Raw genomic sequence first — 21,257 nt, 5'->3', positions numbered from 1 at the left:
GCATATTCATCAGTGATTGATTTGCCCACCTAGCCGTTGCTGCTAGAATGTCAATGAGGACAGAGCTTGAGGCCCATTTTGTTCACTGTTGTAGACCCAGAGGCGGAACAGTGCCTGTCACATCATAGGTGCTCAGTGCATATTTGTTGGATGAATGAGTGAGTGAATGAGTTACTTGTCTGTGCCAGGACGCCTGGCATTGGAAAGCCAAGGTAGGACACAATCCCTGCTGTCCATGGGCCTGTGGTCTTGTGGAAGGACTCCCCATCCCCATGACATCTACCAAAAATACAAAGCAGGTCAGCATGGCTGCCCGTGAGGTACATTCACGCCTTGCAGTCTAGAGCCGGGTAGCGGTGGCATTGCTGTTGGGAATACCTGAAAGGGCGTTTGAGCTGGGTTTGATTTCAGCAGGAGTTGGTGGCAGGGAAGCAGAACAAGCCAAGGTCCAGAGTGGGAGATCTTGGTATAGGAGAGGAAGTTTCAGGAAGGCCACTGGTTGTGTGGGTCACAGGGTATCAGCTCCTGGAGGGCAGGGGCTGTGTCTGTCTGGTCCGTCTTCTATGACACAGAGTCCGGCACATAGTAGGCTCTTAGGAAATCATAGCACAAGAGAGGGAATGAATGACAGGAGATGGAAGGAAAAATGGGACCTGGAAATCTCTTTTGGAGGTTTGTTCAGCAACTTCAGTTGATTGTCTTCCAGACTGGAACTGTAGATGCTCGTGTCTGGGAGGAACCTTAGGTCCGACCCCTACCATGTCCTTAACACCCCACTGAGTGATCATGGAGTTTGGGATGGGATGCCCCTCAGTGATGGAAAGCCCCCTCCTTCCCACACAGCTGGCCCTTTTATTTCTGTATAGATGTGATGGTTAGAATAGCCATCCTTATGTTGACCACAGAGGAGTACAGGGATATAGCCCTGAGCTTGGTTTGGCTCTTGGCCCTGCCACTGACTCCTATAGTTCTTTGGCAGGGCTGGTAGAGCCAGTGATTACAAATGTGGGCTCTGGTGTCTGACAGAACAGAAGTTACTTGACATTTCTGTGCCTTCATTTCCTTACCTGTAATTGGCATTTGGCAATAATAATACCTACCTCGTAGGATTCTTGTAAGGATTAAATACATCCTAATGTATTGGCTAATACATGCAAAGTTCTTAGTGCCTATTGGCAAATTAGTAAGTGCTCAATAAAAGTTGGCTATGATTTGTATTGTTATTGCCTCCTTTCTGGCTCTCAGTTTCTTCCTCTTTATAAAGGTAATAGAAGCCCTTCCCTGGCTGTCTTGTGGATTGTGTAAGTACCCAGAGAGAGAAGAGTGTGAAGGCATCGCAGAGGGGAGGCTTGTGTAGCTGTGGCATTTGCCTTGGAAGATCTCACCAGCATGGCTGGCCCCCTCAAATCGCTCCCACCCCACCCAACTCCTGAGTTTTCTCTCCACCTTTAGGGGCTAGGTTTCTGTCCCTTGCCATCCTGTATCTTGACCTCTAAGATATATATTTAGAACAATCCCTCAAGGAGAGGAAGGGGGACATGAAGGGAAGGAAACAGGCAAAGTGCTCTCTTTCAGCAGTGCCTTGGGGGACTCGAGGCTCAGGCTTTGTGACCCTTTGCAAGGGGGGCTCACCCAGCCTTTGAAATAACCACTTCCTCTCTCCTGGCTTTTTCAGATCAGAGAGGTGGGAGGGGGTGTGGAGATTCAGTTCCTGGATGAGCTGAACAGGAGGCTGCAAGCTTCCCTCTGATGTGTGATTCTTCTCGAGGGGCCCTGGCCCTGGAGACAGTACTCGGCTGCGGCAGCTCTTCTTGGAGTCTGCCTTGGACTCACCGCTGCCCAGCTGCCACTGACCACATGGATTGCTTTTAAGGGGTTTGGCTGACCTTCAACATAACTGAGATGCTGTCAGAGCTGGAAGAAGCTTGAAGACTCTTTTGGCCAGTAGTTCCCAGGTTAGGGGACCTGGGCACTGGGGGTCCTGAGACTATTTCCAGTTCTTTCACAAACCCCAAAGGCACAGCAGATGGCCCCTGTGTGTGCTCACAGGCTTCTAACAATATCAGGAATCTCTGTGTTTTCCTGAAATCAACTCAGGGTGGTACCTTGGTGTTGCTAGATATAACAACAGCTTTTCATTGAGCTTATCCTCTGCCATTAGCTGGGCACAGCCCTTGACACACATCATCTCACTAATCCCCAACCCAGTAAAGTGGGGATGTTGTATGATCTGTGTTTTACTTATGGAGAAAGGAAGGGTCCAAGATGCCTGAGGCCACATGCGCAGTCAGCCAGGATTCCAACCCAGGCGGACTGATTCCCCAGCCCCAACCCTCAGCCACTAGGAAACAGTTTCCTGGAAGCTCACTCGTGTGCTTTTCAATATTGCAAAAGGGCAAACATATTCGTCCTTACTCAGGAAAGGCTATTGGTAGAGAAACTTTCAGATGTAAGTACGAGATGAAGGAGGCATAATCCGAGGCATGGTGGGATAGGTGGGAACCAGCCACTTGTGTTGTAGAACGAAGGCCAGAGAAGTGAGGGTCTCACCCAGGGTCTTCTTGGGAACTGGCAGCTGGGACGAGAGTTTGTTTCACTCCAAGCGATAGGAGAACACCTTTGGCTAGTCAGCAACCAGGGCCACAGAGGGGTTCCCGCAGCTGATGGCTCCTGCCTGTGCTGGCATATGCCTGTGGCTCTGCCTGGCAGGGTCTCTGAGCTCCCCCCTGCCCTGCAGGCCGCTCCCCAGCAAGGGTCAGACCACACACCCTGATAATTCTCCACCGGTCCCCACCTACCTCCCACCAGCTCCACAGTGCTTTGGCCTTGCCAGACCACAGGGCTGTTGCATGCCGGAGGGGCTGGCAGTATTTGTCTTCAGCAAACTCTTCCTTTGCCACTGCTGCAACTCCTAACTTCACACTTGTGCATGCACTTCACAGTTTGCAAAGTCCATCCACATCTACCATTTCGTTTGAGACACAAGGCTGTTCTGGGAACTGGGCAGGGTTCCTTTTACAGAAAAGGAAAAGGAAGTTCTAAGAGGCAAGGTGCCTTGTTCAAGGTCATATGCTCAGCTAGGCGAGAGAGCCAGAAGGAGCCAGAAGGTGGAGCCGACTAAGCCTGGTCCACCTCACCAGACAGCTTCTCCCCTTTGAGGAGTGAGGACTCTTGGAGAGCAGTGAGTATGGTGCTAAGGCGGGTCCTGCAAAGAGCTTTATATATAACGATCTGCATCACCGTTAAGGGATAAATCTTTCTTCCTGTAAGGGATAAATACAGGTACCTTGATTAAAACAGTTAAAGCTGTGTCAACTGAGGTTTCAGGCCTGCACTCTGAGAACTCAGGATGTGACGAAAGACACAGATGTTCCAGTCAGAAGTGATTTATGTCTCAGATCCATGACTTTATCACTGTGACCCTGGAAAGACAGTTCACCATCTGGGCCTCCGTTTGTATCCATGTACAATGAAGGTGACCACAATACCTACTTTGCTACTTATAAACAAGTAAGGCCATCATGCAAATTCCTCTGAGAGATTTTAAGAAGTGTTACACAATGATTACATGTGACAATGAATTTTCAGAAACAGGGAAGGCAAAGGAAATTCACATTTATAAGCTAATGATTATTAATTGCTTCCTAAGTAATTTACATAGATTGTTCCATTAACATGAACAAGAACCTTGAAGAATCTGGTACCAAAATCATCATCACTGAATAGATGAGGGCACTGAGACCCAGAGATTTTAAGTAACTGGTGGCAAATGGCAGATGCAGGATATGAAATTTTGGTAATTTAGTGCCAGCGGATAAGCGCTTTAACTGCTGGGGGCATCAGAATCACCTGAAGGGCTGGATAAAACATGAATTGCTGGGCCTCATTCCAGAGTTTCTGACTCAATGGGTTTGGGGTAGGACCTGAGAATTTGATTAGATTTGGGGTGGGGATGGAGAATTTGATTTCTTTAAAAAAAATTTTTTTTAAATATTTTATTTATTTTTGATAGAGACAGAGCACAAGTGGGGAAGGGGTAGAGGGAGAAGGAGACACAGAATCCGAAGCAGGCTCCAGGCTCTGAGCCGTCGGCACAGAGCCCGGTGTGGGGCTCGAACTCACAAACCGCGAGATCATGACCTGAGCCAAAGTCGGACGCTCAACTGACTGAGCCACCCAGGCGCCCTGAGAATTTGATTTCTAACAAGGTGATTCTTTGATTTCTGTCTGAGGTGATACAGATGCTGCTGGACTGGGGGCCACACTGTGAGAACTCTGTGGTGCACAGAATTCTCCTGGTATTTCCCATTTCACCAATGGCCAAATCTGGGCCTTCTGAGCCTGTTGGCACAGCTTAGCTGGCCACCCGTGTGCACTAGATTCTTGATTTGTGTCATGTAGACATATGTTATGCTAATGGACAAAGTGGCTGAGTGGCCTTACTCCCTCAGAAACCAAGTGAGAGATGTTGCTCTGTGCTCTATGGCCTTGCAGGTGCCCGAGTTCTTAGAGCTGTAGCTTCTCACGCCCTTCCCCAGAGCCAGCCATCAGAGGGAGGGCCATTTGTCTCAGGAAGGCACAGAGAACAGATTCACAGGCTACCTCTTCACTCCCATCAGTCTTTCCTTTTAAGCTGCTCACACTTGCGGTTTTGTGAAATAATCTATGAATGGGGAGATCAGGCTCAGTCTACAAAAAGAGAAAGCACAGACTGAGGAGACTTAAATTTAATTAAAGTTAATTAAATTTATGTTTTTGAAAAGAAGGAAATGACTTCTAGAAGAATAGATGCATTTAAGAAAATAAGGGTTGAGCCAAAAGCAGGGGTAATAGGAACAAGAAAGTGAAAACCAAGGGCATATGGTTATCTAATTTTTCTGCAACTCTATTTTTGAAAAGACTGTGCTTTTTCCACTGAACTACCTTTATATCATTGTCAAAAACTACCTTTATGTCTTTGTCCAAAAGTAAAACTGCCAAAACAATCTTGAAAAAGAGTAACGTCACAATTTCAAAACTTAGTACAAATCTACAGCAAACAAGATGGTGCAGTACTATTGTAAAGACAGACATCTATGCAGTGGAACAGAATTTGAGAGTCCAGAAAGAAGCCTTCACTTTTATGATCAATCGGTTTTCTGCAGTGGTGCCAAGACCATTCAATGGGGGAAAAACAGGGTCTTCAACAAATGGCATTGGGACAACAGGATATTCACATGAGAAAGAATGAAGTTGGACCCCTGCCTCAACGCCATATACAAAAACTAACTCAAAATGAATCAACGACCCAAATGTAAGAGTTGAGACTAGAAGACTCTGAGAAGAAAACAACAGGGGAAGTCTTCATGCCCTTGGATGAGGTCGTGGGCTATCTCTCCACTGATTTAAGTCTTGCTTAATTTCCTTGGCAGTGCTCTATAGTTTGCAGTACAGGCCTTTCACCTCTTTTGCCAGATTTGTATAGCTATGCATTTTGTACCTTTTAGGCTGTTATAAATGACAGTGTTTTTAAATTTCAAGTACCAACTTTTTATTGCTGATGTATAGAAATAAAATTGATTTTTGTGTGTTGATCTGATATCCTGCAACCTTGCTGATCACACTTCTTGGTTCTAGTAGCTTTAGAGAAGATTCCGTCAGAATTTCTCTATAGACAATCATGATGGCATCTATGCATAAAGGCAATTTTACTTCTTTTCCAATCTGGGTGCCTTTCATTTCTTTTTCTAGCTTAAGGGACTAATGAGAACCTCTGGTACCTCACAGAGGAGCAGTGAGACATGCTCACTTTGTTCCTGATCCTTTGAGGAGAGGGACCAGTTTTGACCATTAAGGAAGATGTTGGCAGTGGGTTCTATGGGTACCCTTTGACAGATAGAAGAGCCCTCCTTCTATTCCCCTTCTATTCTTAATATGCTAAGACTTTCAATGAGGAATGGTTCTTGGATGGGAGAGTCCAAACTCAGCAGTCGCCTCTGCTTTTTCTCAGAAAGAAGGAGAAGAGAAGAAAGAGCCCCGCCCAGTGAAAGAAGGCTCTCTTGGGCAACTGAGCTTGCCCCTTTTCCGCTCTGCACCTCACTCCTTGACTGATATTCCTAGATATCAGTCTGATATTCAGACCCTTGCCTGTGGACTCCAAAGCCAATGCTCTTTCCTCTACACCAAACTGTTTAAAGACTTTGATTTTGGAACTCTGCCTGGCCAAGGCCCTGAAAATGGATAAAACCTCAGATTCCTCAATAATATAACAGTACCAACCATTTACTGAGCCCTTTTGGAATATCAAGAACCAGGGCTGGGACTAGGGTGAAGTGGGTGAATCCTCCGTGGGTGCAGAATTTAAAGAGATACCTACAGGACTACAGATGCCTCACCTGCCTCACCCTCATCCAGGCCCTGCAAAGAACAGTGCTATATAGTCTGCTTGCATCTACTCCCTACATCCTCAAACAACCCTGCAGTGGTAAGTGCTAGTATTCTTAGTTTACAGACGAGGAAACAGGATCAGAGAGGTGAAGTTACTTAACCAAGTAATAAGCTGGCATTTGAGACAAAGGCTGTTCATGCTCCGTCTGTGTGCTTAATCAGTGGTTCCCAACTCTAGTGGGTTGGAACTTCCTGGAAGGTTGGTTAAAACACTGATGGCTGGACCCCATCCTACAATAACTGATTCAGTAGGTCTGCTGTGTGGGCAGGAGAGTTTGCATTTCTCACAAGTTCCCAGGTGGTGCTGATGCTGCTGGTCTAAGGACCACACTTCGAGAACCACTGCACTATATGTCATACTTTTTTTTCTCTGTAACCTTTGTTCATCAGATCCAAGGGGGCACAAAGATTCTAAGAGTAGAAAAAGAGAAGTCTGAGAAAACACTGCCAGATCCTTCTGGTTTGTGAAAGGAAAGAAAGCATCAATTTCTCAGGACAGGACCAAGAGTTTCTATGTCATCCATGAGTGTGTTGGAGCCCCAACCCCATTCCAGAAGGCCTCGCGCAAAATCAGCGAGCAGTTATGACTTGAATCGTAGGGTGAACTGACTGGTCGTGATGGGGCCTCTGTAGAGACTTATTCATCCTGAAAGAATGCCTGACATTTATTCTGAAAGGCGTCTTTCTATAGACCCTCAATCCTTGTAGCACAAAATGGCACTTTTTTCTAAATATATTTCAAATGTTTTCTAATTTATTCTTAGACATCTATATCAAGGGGACATGGTACATCACTTTTTCAAGTCTTTGAGTAAGAGCCATTGCAAAATAATAAGGGGAAGGGGGAATCAACACAGAGCTATTCACCATGTTATTAAAAAAAAAAAAAGTAAACTTAAACCAGTTTTGGCAAAATCTCCAAACTCTGACCATGTGACAACATTCCAGAGTTGACCCTCATGTCTGAGGAGTTAAATTTTTCTTTAAGCTCCCAAATCTTTGGACCCTAGAACCTCTTCCAGCTGCATTTGGCCCAAAAGTGCAATAAGGAAAAAGCTGATTTTATTCATTTACTTGAATTTTATGGTGAGTATCACAAGCCCCCATGGCAGGAATTCACAGCCTTGGCTGCTCACTGGAGTCACTTGGAGAGTTTCTAAGGATCCCTTCACCTCTGGCCATGCCTGAGACCAAGCGCTTCAGGATCTCTGGGAGTGGGATTAGGCATGAGTGTTTTTGAAACCCTCCAGGTGAGGCTAGGGGCAGCCAGGACCAAGAAAGCCCGGCTTCAGGGAGAGCGAATTCTTAGTGCATCCCTACAGCCTTCCTCTGATTTTATACATTCTGTACATATGGACAAGGTCCCTTCCCAAAGTGTGGTACCAATTTACACCATCACGATGAATATAGGCATAAACTCCACCTTGGTGCCTTTGCCTGCATTGCTTGCTCGCTGCAATCTCCCTCCCGATTTGATTCATGTAGAACGTTGCTGTGATTGACTAGAGGTGAACACAGATTCTTTTCTGTCTCTCCCATTGAGCGACAGAGTCTAATTCCCTGCCCTTGAACCTGGACTGGACTTAGTGACGTTTTGACCAATAGTTTGTGACGGAGGAGATGTTCTGAAACTTCTGAGCTAAGTTGCTAGAAGTCTTGCAGCTTTTGGCTAGTTATCTCTGAAGGCTTGCTCTGGGAGATGCCACCTGCCAACATGAGTCAGCCAACCACTCTAGGGACACTGCCACACTAGCGAAGCCTAATGCAGGAGCAGTGGTCAACACAAGCAGCTGAGCCTATTCTCCCAGACTCCCCAGGCATCAGACATATGAAGGAACCCTTGGATCCTCTAGACTCATTTTCCAGCCAAATACCACTGAGTGCCCTGAGAGGCCATGAAAAGCAAAAGCATTTCTCAGCTGAGCCCTGCCAAAATTCTTGACCCATAAAATCGTGATCGTGAAATACAATAAAATGGTTTTTGTTTGAAGCTGCTAAATTTTAGGATATATTGTTGCACAACAATAGATAACTGGGATAGGTGTCTTTATGTTTCCTTTTTAAAAATTTTTTTAATGTTTATTTTTTATTTTCAAGAGAGAGAGTGTGTGTGCACACATATGCACGGGAGGAGCAGAGAGAAAGAGAATCTGAAGCAGGCTCCAGGCTCTAAGCTGTCAGCACAGAACCCAACGCAGGGCTCAAACCCATGAGCTGTGAGATCATGACCTAAGCCAAAGTCAAGTGCTTAACTGACTAAGCTACCCAGGCGCCCCTGGGTTTCCTTTTTCTTTTTTTTTTTTTTTAATGGTGTTAAGAACTATGTTCTTTTGATTTCCATTTCCAGTTTGTATTTTCCTGGGTATTTGGATTTGGATTTGTCCACTAGCCTTGTCTTGTCCCCAGGTAGGACTTTGACTCCAGATTCACACTTCCATAGCAGGTCTGGGACCCTGCATGCCCAACTTTGCACTCACATTGCTGTGACATGTGTTCCTGCCAAGGAGATTTATACACGAATAACCTTGAATTCCTTTCAACTTTTCCATTATTCTAAGTGTTCTGGATGGTAGAGGGAGAAAATGAGATTTGTTTTCTAAACCTAACACTCATATCCAGCTGATCAGGTCATACTGAGTGCTACAGATGAAATAAAAATGTAGAGAGATATGAAGCATCATTTCAATGCTCCTTGATAAGAAGCCCCCTGTCAGCGGATCCATAACCACCCAAAAACACAGAAATCAGAGAACTTTTAAACCCTGAATGCTTTCTATAGTAATATAATTTGGGTTTTTTGTGTCTTGGACAAAACTGTCTTTTGCATATGTTATATATTTATTTCATAAAAAATTAAAGCATTCTAAAAACACTTAATAATTTGGGCAATAAGATGGGCAATTTCCCATCTTAATTACCCCTAACCTCTACTAATGTTTCTTCCTACTTAAAACATGAACAGTGTCTATTATTCCCTTCCCTGCTTTTTTAGGGATTAAACTTTTTTTTTTTAAAGTGGAGATACAATAATATTAGAGAAATTTGAAAACAAGGTAAAAATTTATATGCCTACCACTTTGACATAGTGACAACTATATTTTTATGTTCCTTTCCTGTTTTTACAAATCTTGTGTGTGCAAATTTTGTTCCAGACTTTCCTCACCCAATACTTTATCATAAGTATTTTCTGTGATCCTTCATAAACTCCATACCCATCATTTTTAATGGTTATAGAATATTTCTTCAAGGTTTATACCATAATTTACTTTACCAGCCTCTCTTTCCTTTTTTTGAATATTTGGGCTGCCTCCAGTTTTTCACTAAAGCAACTCTTTGATGAATATTTTTCTGCATATGGCTTTTTCCATATTTCAGGGTATTTTCTTAGGCCAGCTTCCCAGAAGGGGATTACTGAGTCAAAGTGTATGAACATTTTTATGGCTTCAAAGTAGCTTTTGAAGAAGGTAGGTGTTCCATTTCATGAGGTACACAAACATAAAAAAAGGAAATTCAGCTTCAAAAAAATCCCTTGTAACACATGTACATAAAAACTTGGGCTAGGAGCTGCTCTGATAATTTTCTAAGTCGTTAAAGGTTGCCCTTTTAAATTAAAAAAAAATTAAAAAGTTACTTTTTGTTTTATTTGCTTTTGATGAGAGTCTTTTCTGAAATGTTTTACACTGCTGAGCTTTTCTAAAAAGAACCCACAAAGCACAGTTTAACCTTTTTCTTGATGACTCATGTGATCAGTATAGCCATCAGCCATTTTCTCTGGGCTTAATCCCCCAGTACTTCCAGGAATTTCTGCAGCAGAGAGGCCACTGGCTCCTTCACAAAACAGCCACGGATTAGGGGCCCCTGTGGAGGTCTGCCCCTGAGTCTCGTTTCACGGCTCTGCCTCCCAGTGGTGGGCTTCCCTTAGCATGCTGCTGCCTCCTCGGGCACGGTGTCCTTGGCTGAAGATGCCAGCACCAGCTCTGATCCTTCCTCTTTACTCTCAGACCACAGGCAGCTCTTGGAATTGGGGGGCCGATGCGCTGAGCAAGCAGCGAGGTCCCCCGCCCCCAACAGCAACAGTCCGCCTTGGCAAACACTATTTGTGAAGTGCAAATGTGGAGGTGGTGAAAAATGCATGCTGGGATTTCCCTGGACTCACCTTGCTACAGGAACTTGCGTCGCTCATGGAAGTCCCCAACTCTTCTGCAACTTCTCCTCTGAAGGTGAAAATCTCTCAGCTGTCTTTCCGTGTGTCACCTGGATAGCCGGGTGGGTGGCCGGAGTTTTGACTAAAGCCCTGGGGCCATACTGAGGCAGTGGAGTGAAGGGGGGGATATGAGGCCAGAAGACCCAAGTTCAAATTTCAGCTCTGCCCTTTCTTAACCTGCTGGCCTTGAGAAAGTTAGCTGTTTGACCTCCAGTCTTCTCCTTTGTGGAAATGAGGGTAACAAGATGGCCCGCTCAGGCCAGCACAAGACATTGTTTTATTTTATCCGTAGTTTGGTGGGAAACCCTGCAATCTCACAGGTCATTCTTTTTTTTATTAATATGAAATTTACCGTCAAATTGGTTTCCATACAACACCGAGTGCTCATCCCAACAGGTGCCCTCCTCAACAGGAGCCCCAGAAGGGTTGGGCTCCCCAGGGCCTGGAGCAGTGCGGGGAGGCATGGAGGGGGCGACCAGACCTTGGTGGCACCAGGGTCCTGCAGCGAGAGTGTGTGGTGTTTTCCACAAGGGCTCTACCTGTAAGAACACGGAGTCACTAACTCCAGGAAGTGGGAAAAGCATAAGCCAAGATAGGAAGGGACTGTCCATGGAGAGGCAGGCAGAGTCCACTTTTCAGCCATTTAATGGTGAAAATGGTGTCTTTTCAGCCATTTAAAGTAGTATGTTGAGGGGCACCTGGGTGGCTCAGTTGGTTAAGCATCAGACTCTTGGTTTCGGCTCAGGTCATGATCTGGCAGTACGTGAGATTGAACCCCACTTTGGGCTCTGCGCTGACAGCACAGCCTGCTTGGATTCTCTCTCTCCCTCTCTCTCTGCCCCTCCCCACCTCTCTCTCTCCCTCAAAATAAATAAATAAAAACATTAAAAAAATTTTTAAAGCAGTATGTTGATATGACAGTAGTTAAGAATGTGGTAAGAATAGGGGTGCCTGGGGTGGCTCAGTCGGTTGAGTGTCTGACTTCGGCTCAGGTTATGATCTCGCGGTCTGTGGGTTCAAGCCCTGCGTCAGGCTCTGTGCTGACAGCTCAGAGCCTGGAGCCTGTTTCAGATTCTGTGTCTCCCTCTCTCTGCCCCTTCCCCACTCATGCTTTGTCTCTCTCTGTCTCTCAAAAATGAATAAACGTTAAAAATTTTTTTTTAAAGAACGTGGTAAGAATAAGTAGGAATAAGAATAAGAGGAAGCAGTCAGAGAAAGGGATCCAATTACTTAGGTTGTAATCCATGTTAGTGGTCAGGAGGGGTCAAAGTGTGGCTGGTGGTCCCACCAACCAGTGTCACAGGTTCTACCTCTTAAGCCTAGCCCTGCCCTTGGCCTTGTGGGTGACATCTATTCTTGTATTTCTTCCCACATATTAGAACCGGTCCTGCTTGCACAGAGTGGGCAGGGAAGGTGTTTTTTTGTTTTTGTTTCTTTAATGTTTATTTTTGAGAGAGAGAGACAGAGTGTGAGCAGGGGAGGGGCAGAGAGAGAGAGAGAGAGAGAGAGAGAGAGAGAGAGAGAGGGAATCTGAAGCAGGTTCCAGTCTCTGAGCTGTCAGCACAGAGCCCGACACAGGGCTCAAACTCGCGAACCGTGAGATCCTGACCAGAGCCGACGTCGGACACTCAAGTGACTGAGCCACCCAGGTGCCCCAGGAAGTTTGGAATCAAAGAACCAGGCTGCCCATCTGATGTAGGTGCCAGGCTGTGAAAAATACTCCCATAAGCCCTCTCAGCTTCAGAGTCCTCAGCCCCACTCCGCTCCCACTGTGGCTGGTTTTCATTGTCCACTGTGATATAAAACCTTTGAATGGCTAGTATCCATCTGTTCCCCACTGCCCCCCACCCCCCACCCCCCATGGGGCTATGCAGGACACATGGGCTTCCAGCCTCAGAGCAGGGCCCTGTGAAAACCCCAGGCCTTAGCAATGGACAATTGTTTGTCTCTCTTTGGGCATCTGGTTTTGGGAGAAGGAGCAAGACTGGTTTAGCTCATCAGAAGTCACTGGGTCTTTCACTTGAGCCCTGAGATTTTGTAAGTCAAGTAGTGAGGGTGAGAGCAGATGACTAATGCTTGCAGAGCGATTCACTCCATATTTCCACTCACGGGTGCTGATTACGAATTTTGAGGGGCACCTGGGTGGCTCAGTCAATTCTGCGTCCAACTCTTGATTTCAGCTCAGGTCATGATCTCACAGTGGAGATCTCTCTCTCTCTCTCTTTCTCTCTCTCTCAATAAATAAATAAACATTTAAAAAAATAATTTTGAAATGATCACACCCTAATATGGGTGGTGGCTCATTCATGGGTCATAAAATCTATTTAATAGTTTTTGATCAATCTGTCTTATTTTTTTTTTTTTTTAATCCAGTGGAACAGAACAGAGTAGAAAGTACCTAAGCTCATGACATGTAGTAAGGGCAAATGAAACTTTTGCTTCAGAAATGTGTGTTTATGGGATTGGGAGACCAAGGGTCCTGTTCCAAAAAATTTGAAAGCCACAATCTGCTAGCATTTCTTAGTGGGGCGCAGTTGGCATTGCTGCTGGGATATTTCTTTGTCGTATAGACTGCCTCTTGCACTGCAGAATTTAGCAGCCCCGGCCCCTGCCTGCCAGATGCTGGGAACATCTCCATTCATTGTGACAAAAGAAACTTCCCTGCCTGTACATTTCCAGCCACCTCCTAGGGTTGCCACTGACCAGACCCTGAACTATAGGACTGAGGAAAGAGGAAGCCGCAACCCGTCGTTGATCCAACACCACCCCTGCTGCATTGCAGTTAAGCCCAGCAGAGCCAGGGCAGGGGTCTCGTGGCACATCAGGAGGGAGAGGACATGTTTTTTCGTGAGCTGTTCTGGCCACTCGTAGAAGCAAGGTGTGGCCCTGCCACATGGGGACATCAGTCCTTAATCGGTGATAAAGCTCCTATCACTCTGGGGGCGCCTGGGTGGCTTAGTCAGTTAAGCAACCTATTCTTGGTTTGGGCTCAGGTCATGATCTCACTGTTTGTGAGTTCAAGCCCTGAGTCAGGCTTGGAGCTGGCAGCGGAGCTTGCTTGGGATCCTCTTTCCCCCTCTCTCTGCCCCTCCCCTGCATGCACTCTCTCTCTCTTCCCTCCCCCAAGATACATACATACATACATACATACATACATACATACATACTTAAAAAAAGAGAAAGCGCCTGTCACTTTGGACAGGTTTCATGTCCTTCCCTCTCTAGCTTATCACAAGGACACATTTATCAATTCTCTTCCTCCTTGAGACAAAAGTAGCTGTTAACTTTAATTCTTCTGTACCTGCTATCTTTTTATAGATATTAGGGACATGACAGGTATTATCTGATGTTTTGATGAGGGGTTTGGGGTGAGATGGAAGGCAGGCAGTCCGTAGGTGTGGGGTTTGCCTAAATCCTCTTTGATAGACCTCTCCTCTCTAGCCAAACGGTATCCAAGGGATCCTCTTGCTGTCTTATTTCTCTAAATCTCCAAATTGGATTGGCCTTGGAATCAGGTGCAATGTCCCTTCTAGTTTTGAGCTGCTTTGTCTCCAAAATCTTGGATTCTAAAGGCCTTAACTCAACAGAACATATGATCTCTTGCTCTTTCAAAGGCATGGTGAATGGGAAAGTCTATCCAAGAGAGAGCTTGGCAGTATGTCAGAGCTAGAAATTGTAAATGATCATGGTGGGGGGTTATATTTCAACTGGAAAGTGTCCTAATACCCAAAATGCCAAGCTAAAGTTGAGGAACCAGGTGCTGTGAGAAATAGAGATGTTGAAACTTCAGGCTGATAGCAATGAAACTTCAGTGTACAGAAGATGGAACAGAGGAGCTTCGTAAAATTCCAGTTCCCAGGTTCCACCTGCAGACATTCTGATTTGGTAGATGGTGGGCAGAGACTCAGAATCTGCATTTTTAACATTCTTCCCCACAAAATAATTCTGATGCACATCACAGGTTAAAAACCACTGGTCTGGACCATGGTTAACTAATGCAGAGAGGCAGAGTGAAATGCTCTAGGACAGCAAAGCAGGCAGAGACTTTGGGGCATATTATGAGAATGAAACCTTCATTTCTTATTATCTTTCTGATCTGTAGTGGTCTTATTTCCAGGTGTATGGGGGAATTTGGCAGAAGCTCCACAAGGCAGAGAAAAGATCTGGACAGGTGTTTGAACACTTGGCTCTGGCTTCACCCTGGATTAGTTACAGCCCCGGGCAAGCCCCTTCCTCCTTCTGGACAGGAGTGGAGGCCGGCCTGACATTCTCTGAGCACTCTTCTAGAGCTGATATTCTATGACTATAAGTATGGTCTTTTTATTTTTATTGAACAAAGGCACTAAATAATAATAAAATAGAAAACTGCTTAGTGACTGCTATGTGCCCGAGCCCTTTAATTTGATGCATTCAACCACTCTGTATTACTATAACTACCTTTCAATTCATGACACATGAGCACAGAAACATTAAGTAACTTTCCTAAGGTCACACGGCCAGTAAGAGACAATCCATGAATTTAAACCCATACAGTCTGATTTTGGATACTCTCTGATGCTCATATGTCAGATGTTGGATGGAATCCTTCTGCTCCTTAAAAATGATCTTTGCTTCCCCCATTCTGTGCCTTTTGAAAGCCCAAAGTCATCTTCAGTATCTAAGCAAATTCTCAGAAAGCTAAAGTTCTTATGTTTACCTCTGATGCTGAGTTCCTGTTCCTAAATTCCAGTCATGTCTCGTCCAAGCATCCCGTGTGTGGAGCCTTTGTCCTGTTCTGTTGACCAAGGTATGGAATTCACCTCTCAGCTGGTGTCCACAGAACCCCATTTTCATGAGGCATTTTTGTATTTGGTAAACTTGATTGAAGGCTTCTGTTGTTGCTTCAGGAAGGGGACTTGCAGGAGGAATGAATGTCCATGCTGGAACATAAATGGCTACAAACTGTATGTTAGATTTATAGTTTCTCAAATGGCCTGGGCCACGGCCATGCCTGCTAGAAATGTTTCACTGGCTGCTTCATCTACAGACTTTCTGGCCTCTGTCTTGATGGTGCTTATAAGCTCTTACTCTCCATCTTAGCCTGGGTTGCAAGAAGCAGAGCCTGAGGCAAAGACTTCTATGTTACTTTCTTCCAGAGTACAATCCCAGCAATGAGGGAAGGGGGAATGAGGCAAAGAACAAAGAAGATAGGTAAGAGGCATCAAATGGACAGGATTTCTCCTCCTTTGGGATTTTCTTTTAAGAAACTGATTTTTAGGAAGGTTCATCTAAGAGAGGAAGGGAGAAATATCCATTCACTGATTTCTGTCTCCCGTTCAAAAGTTTGCCACATATTATTTCCTCTGCATTTCCAAGTTGCTTGTGTGTGGGCACTAAGTGAATCCTGCAGCACCTCATGTTTCAGGACGGATGGAGAAGTCCAAAAGCAGGAGGGTGGAACCTAGTGTGGGTGTAAGTTAAGGCTGCCCGGTTGTGCCCATGGTTGGCTGGAAGCCATACAGAGGTGATCGCTGCAGCAACGGCCGTGGCTGGAACAAATGGTCACCTGGAGGTGATGCTGGGAGGATTTGAAATGGTGCATTAGAGATACCTAATCCAGTCCACCCCTGTGCCACTTAGGTTTGCACATGCCCTCCCAATAGATCCAGCCCCAGTACTAGGATATGGGGCCTCTGATGCTGTGAGAACAGGATGTTCTCACGCACAAGTCCAACCAGTCAGAGAATCCCTTTCAAGATCAAAGTCAACTGAAATCTCTGGTAAGATTTTAGGCAGGAGAATTAGTGAAACACGCTTCATACAGTCTCCCAGCTGTAGCCAGTGCCATTTCCCTCCTCTGTTGCCCATTCTAGATTTCCTTTATTTCTGATCCACACTTTGGATGGTCTGAGTTGCTCACCTAGTGAGGTGACCTGGACGTTTATCCTTTAAGAGTCTGATCTGTTTGTTGCCTTGATAGTTTCATTCACCATCAGTGTGGAATATAGAGGTACCAAGAAATCCCCCATGAAATTACCTGAATTCCTCTCTACCTTCATAAGGTAGTTGCTGTCACACTTCTCATGGAAATCAGGGTCCTTATTTCCACTAATGCAGCCACTCTTTGTCCACTGGCTCTCTGGCATGAGCAACTTAAGGTGACCAAGTGGTCTCAGCTTCAAGTTTGGTGACCTTACTGTAGCCTCTGGAAGAACTTTTTCTCTGGAAACCGCACCCTCAGTCTAGAAGAGCCTACAGTTTCAGTGGACCACTGGGAGAGAAGATAAAAGGGCTCAATCTGACTACCCTTTGGCTTCTAGATCCAAGTACTCTAGTTCCGGAGGACACAGCACCATATACTGACTGTGGGTTTCACACTCTGGAGGAGAGTGCCACAACCTTGCCCTGTGTTGTCCCTAAGCTGGTGCCTTAGCTGAGCCTTCAACAGGCCCTTCCACCATTGTATTAAGCTAGCTTCTTCTGAGTGAAGTGGTACATGCTAAAACCAGTGGATCCTTTGGTCATTCACCCATTGTTGCACCTCTTTTGCAATAAAATGTGTCCCGTATCTGAGGTAATGTTGTATGGGCCACCATATTGATAAATCAAGCATCCTTGGTGCTGGCAAAGGTACTTGGTCAGGGAACGCAAACCTGTATCCAGATAGGTGTTGATGCTCATAGAAGAGAACTTCTCAGGAAAGGATCTGAAGAAACTGGCTTGTCACTAAGTGGCTGGCTGCTGTCTTTGAGAAATAGTGCCATATTAAGCGGTCACGGTCAATTTCTGTAGCTGGCAGGTTGGGCATGCCACAGTGTGCATAGCTAGATCTGCTTTAGAGGGATGGGGCCCATGTTGTTGGGCCTTTGTTTAGCACTTACCCCTGCCATCATTGTCACTCCACCATGTCAGCCCTGGGGTAGCCAAGGAGAGAGCCTGGCTCATCCACAGGTGGCTCATCCACTCTCTCCACCTGGTTGTTGACTGTCTCCTCTGTGGTGGACATTCTCTGGTGAGCGTTGTGAAATACAAAGGCCAACGCATTTTGTGCCCACTCCCATAGGTCAATACGTGATACACTTCCCTAGATCTCCTGGTCCCCGATAGTCCAATCTTATCTTTCAGGCCCCTGGCCAACATCCAAGACATTTTCACACTGCTCAGGCATCTCTGTATATGTGTAACTCAGACCACTTCTCCCTTCGTCATAGTGGTCGACCAAGTCTACCACTCACAGTTCTTTTTTTAATTTTTTTTAATGTTTTATTTATTTTTGGGAGAGAGAGAGAGACAGAGCGTGAGCAGAGGAGGGGCAGAGAAAGAGGGAGACACAGAATCCAAAGCAGGCTCCAGGCCCTGAGCTGTCAGCACAGAGCCCAACACGGGGCTCAAACCCACAAACTGAGATCATGACCTGAGCCGAAGTCGAACCCTTAACCACTGAGCCAGCCAGGTGTCCCATCATAGTTCTACCCTCCTGGAAGAAATTCTTTTCGTGATTATCCTTTGGGGCCATCCTTGAAATGGCTGCAATACAGAGAGACTCCATTTTCAACTAGTGCCAACACATCATACTGAGTCATCTGTGAAGCAGCCTAAGTTCTTTCCTTCTCTGTTTATGGGTCGTAGGAAACCACCCATAAAGCCATAGGTGTGCATTGAAGGAGTTTTAGTGCAAAGTGGTAGGTGACATGGAGCTCTGGGCTACCTGTTCACATATTTACCTGTGCCTTCTAGATCTGTTTAGGCCTCAAATATGTAATTGGGATAGATATACTTAGCTTCTGACAGAACACTTGTATTAAGCTATTTGACTTACAGAGATGGATGAGAAAGGTCAAGTGGAAGTCCTTAAAACCACCTCCCTTTTCCATCTTCAAGAGTAAGTAAGAAGCAATACCACCTCCCAGGAAGTATTGCAGGGATTAGACCCACTATTAAGGCTTAAATGGTACAGGGGTGGTGAGTCCCATTCTGTTTCTGCTAATTCGCTTTCATGGCCCTTGCAAAAGCCAAACAGATTATGGTGGATAATAGTGGATTGCCATAAACTCGGCCAGATGGTAGCCTCAATCGCAGCTGCTATACCAGATGTGGTATCTTTACTGGAATGTATCAACACCACCTTCGGCACTTGGAAACGCACCGTGACCTGGCAAGGGCAGTCACAATCCCTATCAGTGGGGAAAATTGAAAGCAGTTTGTTTCCATATGGCAAGGAAAGTACTACGTGTTTACATTTTTGCCCCAGGACCGTGTTAATTCTCCTTTTCTCGGTTGTAATATAGTCCACAGGGACTCTGTCATCCTGACATGCCACCGATCACAATGCTGGTTCCCTCCATTGAAAGCATAACACTGATTGGACCTGGTGAGATGGAAATGACAGCTGCCTAGAAACCCTGTGAAGATAACATGAGTGTGAGAGAGTGACAGGTAAACTCTGCCCCTGTCTTCCCCTGGGTTCTGAGGCAGAAGTTTTCGGTGCTTCTCTGGCATTAGGGAGTATAGTCCCAGGGAGAGGAAGTGAAGGAAAGGGGAGTGAGGAGGGGAAGGAGGAGGGGCCAATAAGATGCATTAAATGATAGATGTCTGTGTTGTGAGACCATCTTTTTCTTTTTTTTTTTTTAATGTCTATTTATTTTTGAGAGACAGAGAGAGACAGAGCCCGAGCAGGGGAGGGGCAGGGAGAGGGAGATCAAATCCGAAGCAGGCTCCAGGTTCTGAGCTGTCAGCACAGAGCCTGACGTGGGGCTCGAACCCATGAACCGTGAGATCATGACCTGAGCCAAAGTCGGTCTCTCAACCGACTGAGCCACCCAGGTGCCCCTGAGACAATCTTCTGAGATGCCTTATAAATGACTTTCTCGGGACAGTGTATCTGGGAGAGGTAGGGAGAAACGTGTTTGTTGGCTTCCTCTGGCAACATGTTTGCTTCTCAGGGTGTTATTTCCACATCACTTGCAGGCTGCTTATGCTGAGTGGATCACACCATGTGCCAGCACCAATAGGGAGCCCTGGGGCAGGAAGTGAGAGGTGCTCCGCATGGGCATGGGGCACTGGACAGGGACCCTGGATGCCTAAGTGTTCCCACCAAGTGGGAAAGGGAGCTGACATTTGTATTCACCAGTTCCTGCTGGTCACTGGTTAAGATTTTCTTGGTCGGCGTTAATTCCCCAGCACTTCAGGTCTGTGTGGGTAGGGCGGGCTCCAGTGGCCAGAGAAAGCACTCAGGTAAAGGGAAGCAGGTGCTGGCAGTGGTGGCCCTTGCCTGTAGTGCACCTGGATGACAAAGGCAAGAGGGGACAGGGACCCGGCGCTGACAGTGGCCCCAAAGAGGGTCTGACACACTCTCCCTCATCGTCCTCTTCCTTTTGGGACTGTCAGATTTTCAAATTCATCTCTTTCTCTTATGCAGCCCTTGGCTCCCCTTTGCACATCCAAACACATCAAGGTGTTCATCAGAACAAGGTTCCTCCCTGGAAAGCATTGGTGGGCTTAAACTGTCATTGTTTTCTCTTGATTACCCGAAAGGCAGCCCTCTTTAGTTACTCTAGTAAATTCTTTTCTAGCCAGCTAGCTAAGTTTATTCCTCTTTTTCTGCTCGTGGAATCAGATGAGGATGCAAGCTTTGGGTGCCTGTGTGTGTTCTGTCACACAGCTCCACAAGGAAGCTGCTCACTGAAGAGACAGGTTCAGGAAGACGTGTGCTATGTGCTTGGTAACTTCTTCCCAAACCAAAATTTGGGATGCTTCTCACTGATTTTTGTACCCCTTCCAGCTGCTGGAGACAGTCTGGAGAATGTTTTCGGAGACTGTGTTTTCTAGGACACTTGGGTGGATTATGGGAAAATGGAACAGCACGGTCATTTAGCTGAGTCCTGGAAGAGCCGGGACATAAGATCCCCACGTCTCCACACGTCCTAATCTCTCAGATTGTACTGAAGCTGTGGTAAACAATTTAAGACCTGCTTGGGTATGACATGAGGCTTCCTCTTGGCTATTTCTACCACTTCATATTGAATGGAAGGAAATTGCTGAAACCCTCAAAACACAGTCTGGCAGGAGGCAAAATGCCTTGCTTGGCATCCTGCCCCCACCCCTCCCACACCTGCAGCTGGGACCATTTGGATGCCCTGTACCCTCCCTGTCTTCCTTCAGCCTGAGCCCACAGTTCCCAGCTCTGGGCCTAACTCCAAAACGAGAGCCCTACTGCCTACGAACATGGGCCGCCTTTCCAGGTGAAGTAGATACAAAATGAACAATATTTGGGGAGCCTGGGTGGCTCAGACGGTTGAGCATCCGTCTTCAGCTCAGGTCATGATCTCTTGGTTCGTGAGTTTGAGCCCCTCATTAGGCTCTATGCTGGCAGCTTAGATCCTGGAGCCTGCTTTGGGTTCTGTGTCTCCCTCTCTCTCTCTCTGACCCTCTCTCTCTCTCTCAAAAATAAATAAACATTAAAAATTTAAAAAAAACAATATTTAATTTTTTTTCAACTTTTTTTTGTTGTTGTTGTTTATTTTTGGGACAGAGAGAGACAGAGCATGAACAGGGGAGGGGCAGAGAGAGAGGGAGACACAAATCGGAAACAGGCTCCAGGCTCTGAGCCATCAGCCCAGAGCCTGACGTGGGGCTCGAACTCACGGAC

The 21,257-nt window shown here is 46.0% G+C and overlaps 1 long non-coding RNA gene across 1 annotated transcript in view; it reads left to right on the top strand.

The window, feature by feature from the left end:
- Positions 1–21,035, top strand: part of LOC128312161 (uncharacterized) — a 48,934-nt gene extending 27,899 nt beyond the window's left edge. Inside the window, exon 4 of the long non-coding RNA XR_008291078.1 lies at positions 18,898–21,035. This is a non-coding gene — a long non-coding RNA (uncharacterized LOC128312161). The remainder of the gene's footprint in view (positions 1–18,897) is intronic.
- Positions 21,036–21,257: the final 222 nt, after the last annotated feature.

The sequence above is a fragment of the Acinonyx jubatus genome, chromosome D4 (genome assembly GCF_027475565.1).
Source record: "Acinonyx jubatus isolate Ajub_Pintada_27869175 chromosome D4, VMU_Ajub_asm_v1.0, whole genome shotgun sequence".
In the NCBI taxonomy this organism is placed as follows: domain Eukaryota; kingdom Metazoa; phylum Chordata; class Mammalia; order Carnivora; family Felidae; genus Acinonyx; species Acinonyx jubatus.
This window is presented reverse-complemented; position numbering and strand designations above follow the sequence as displayed.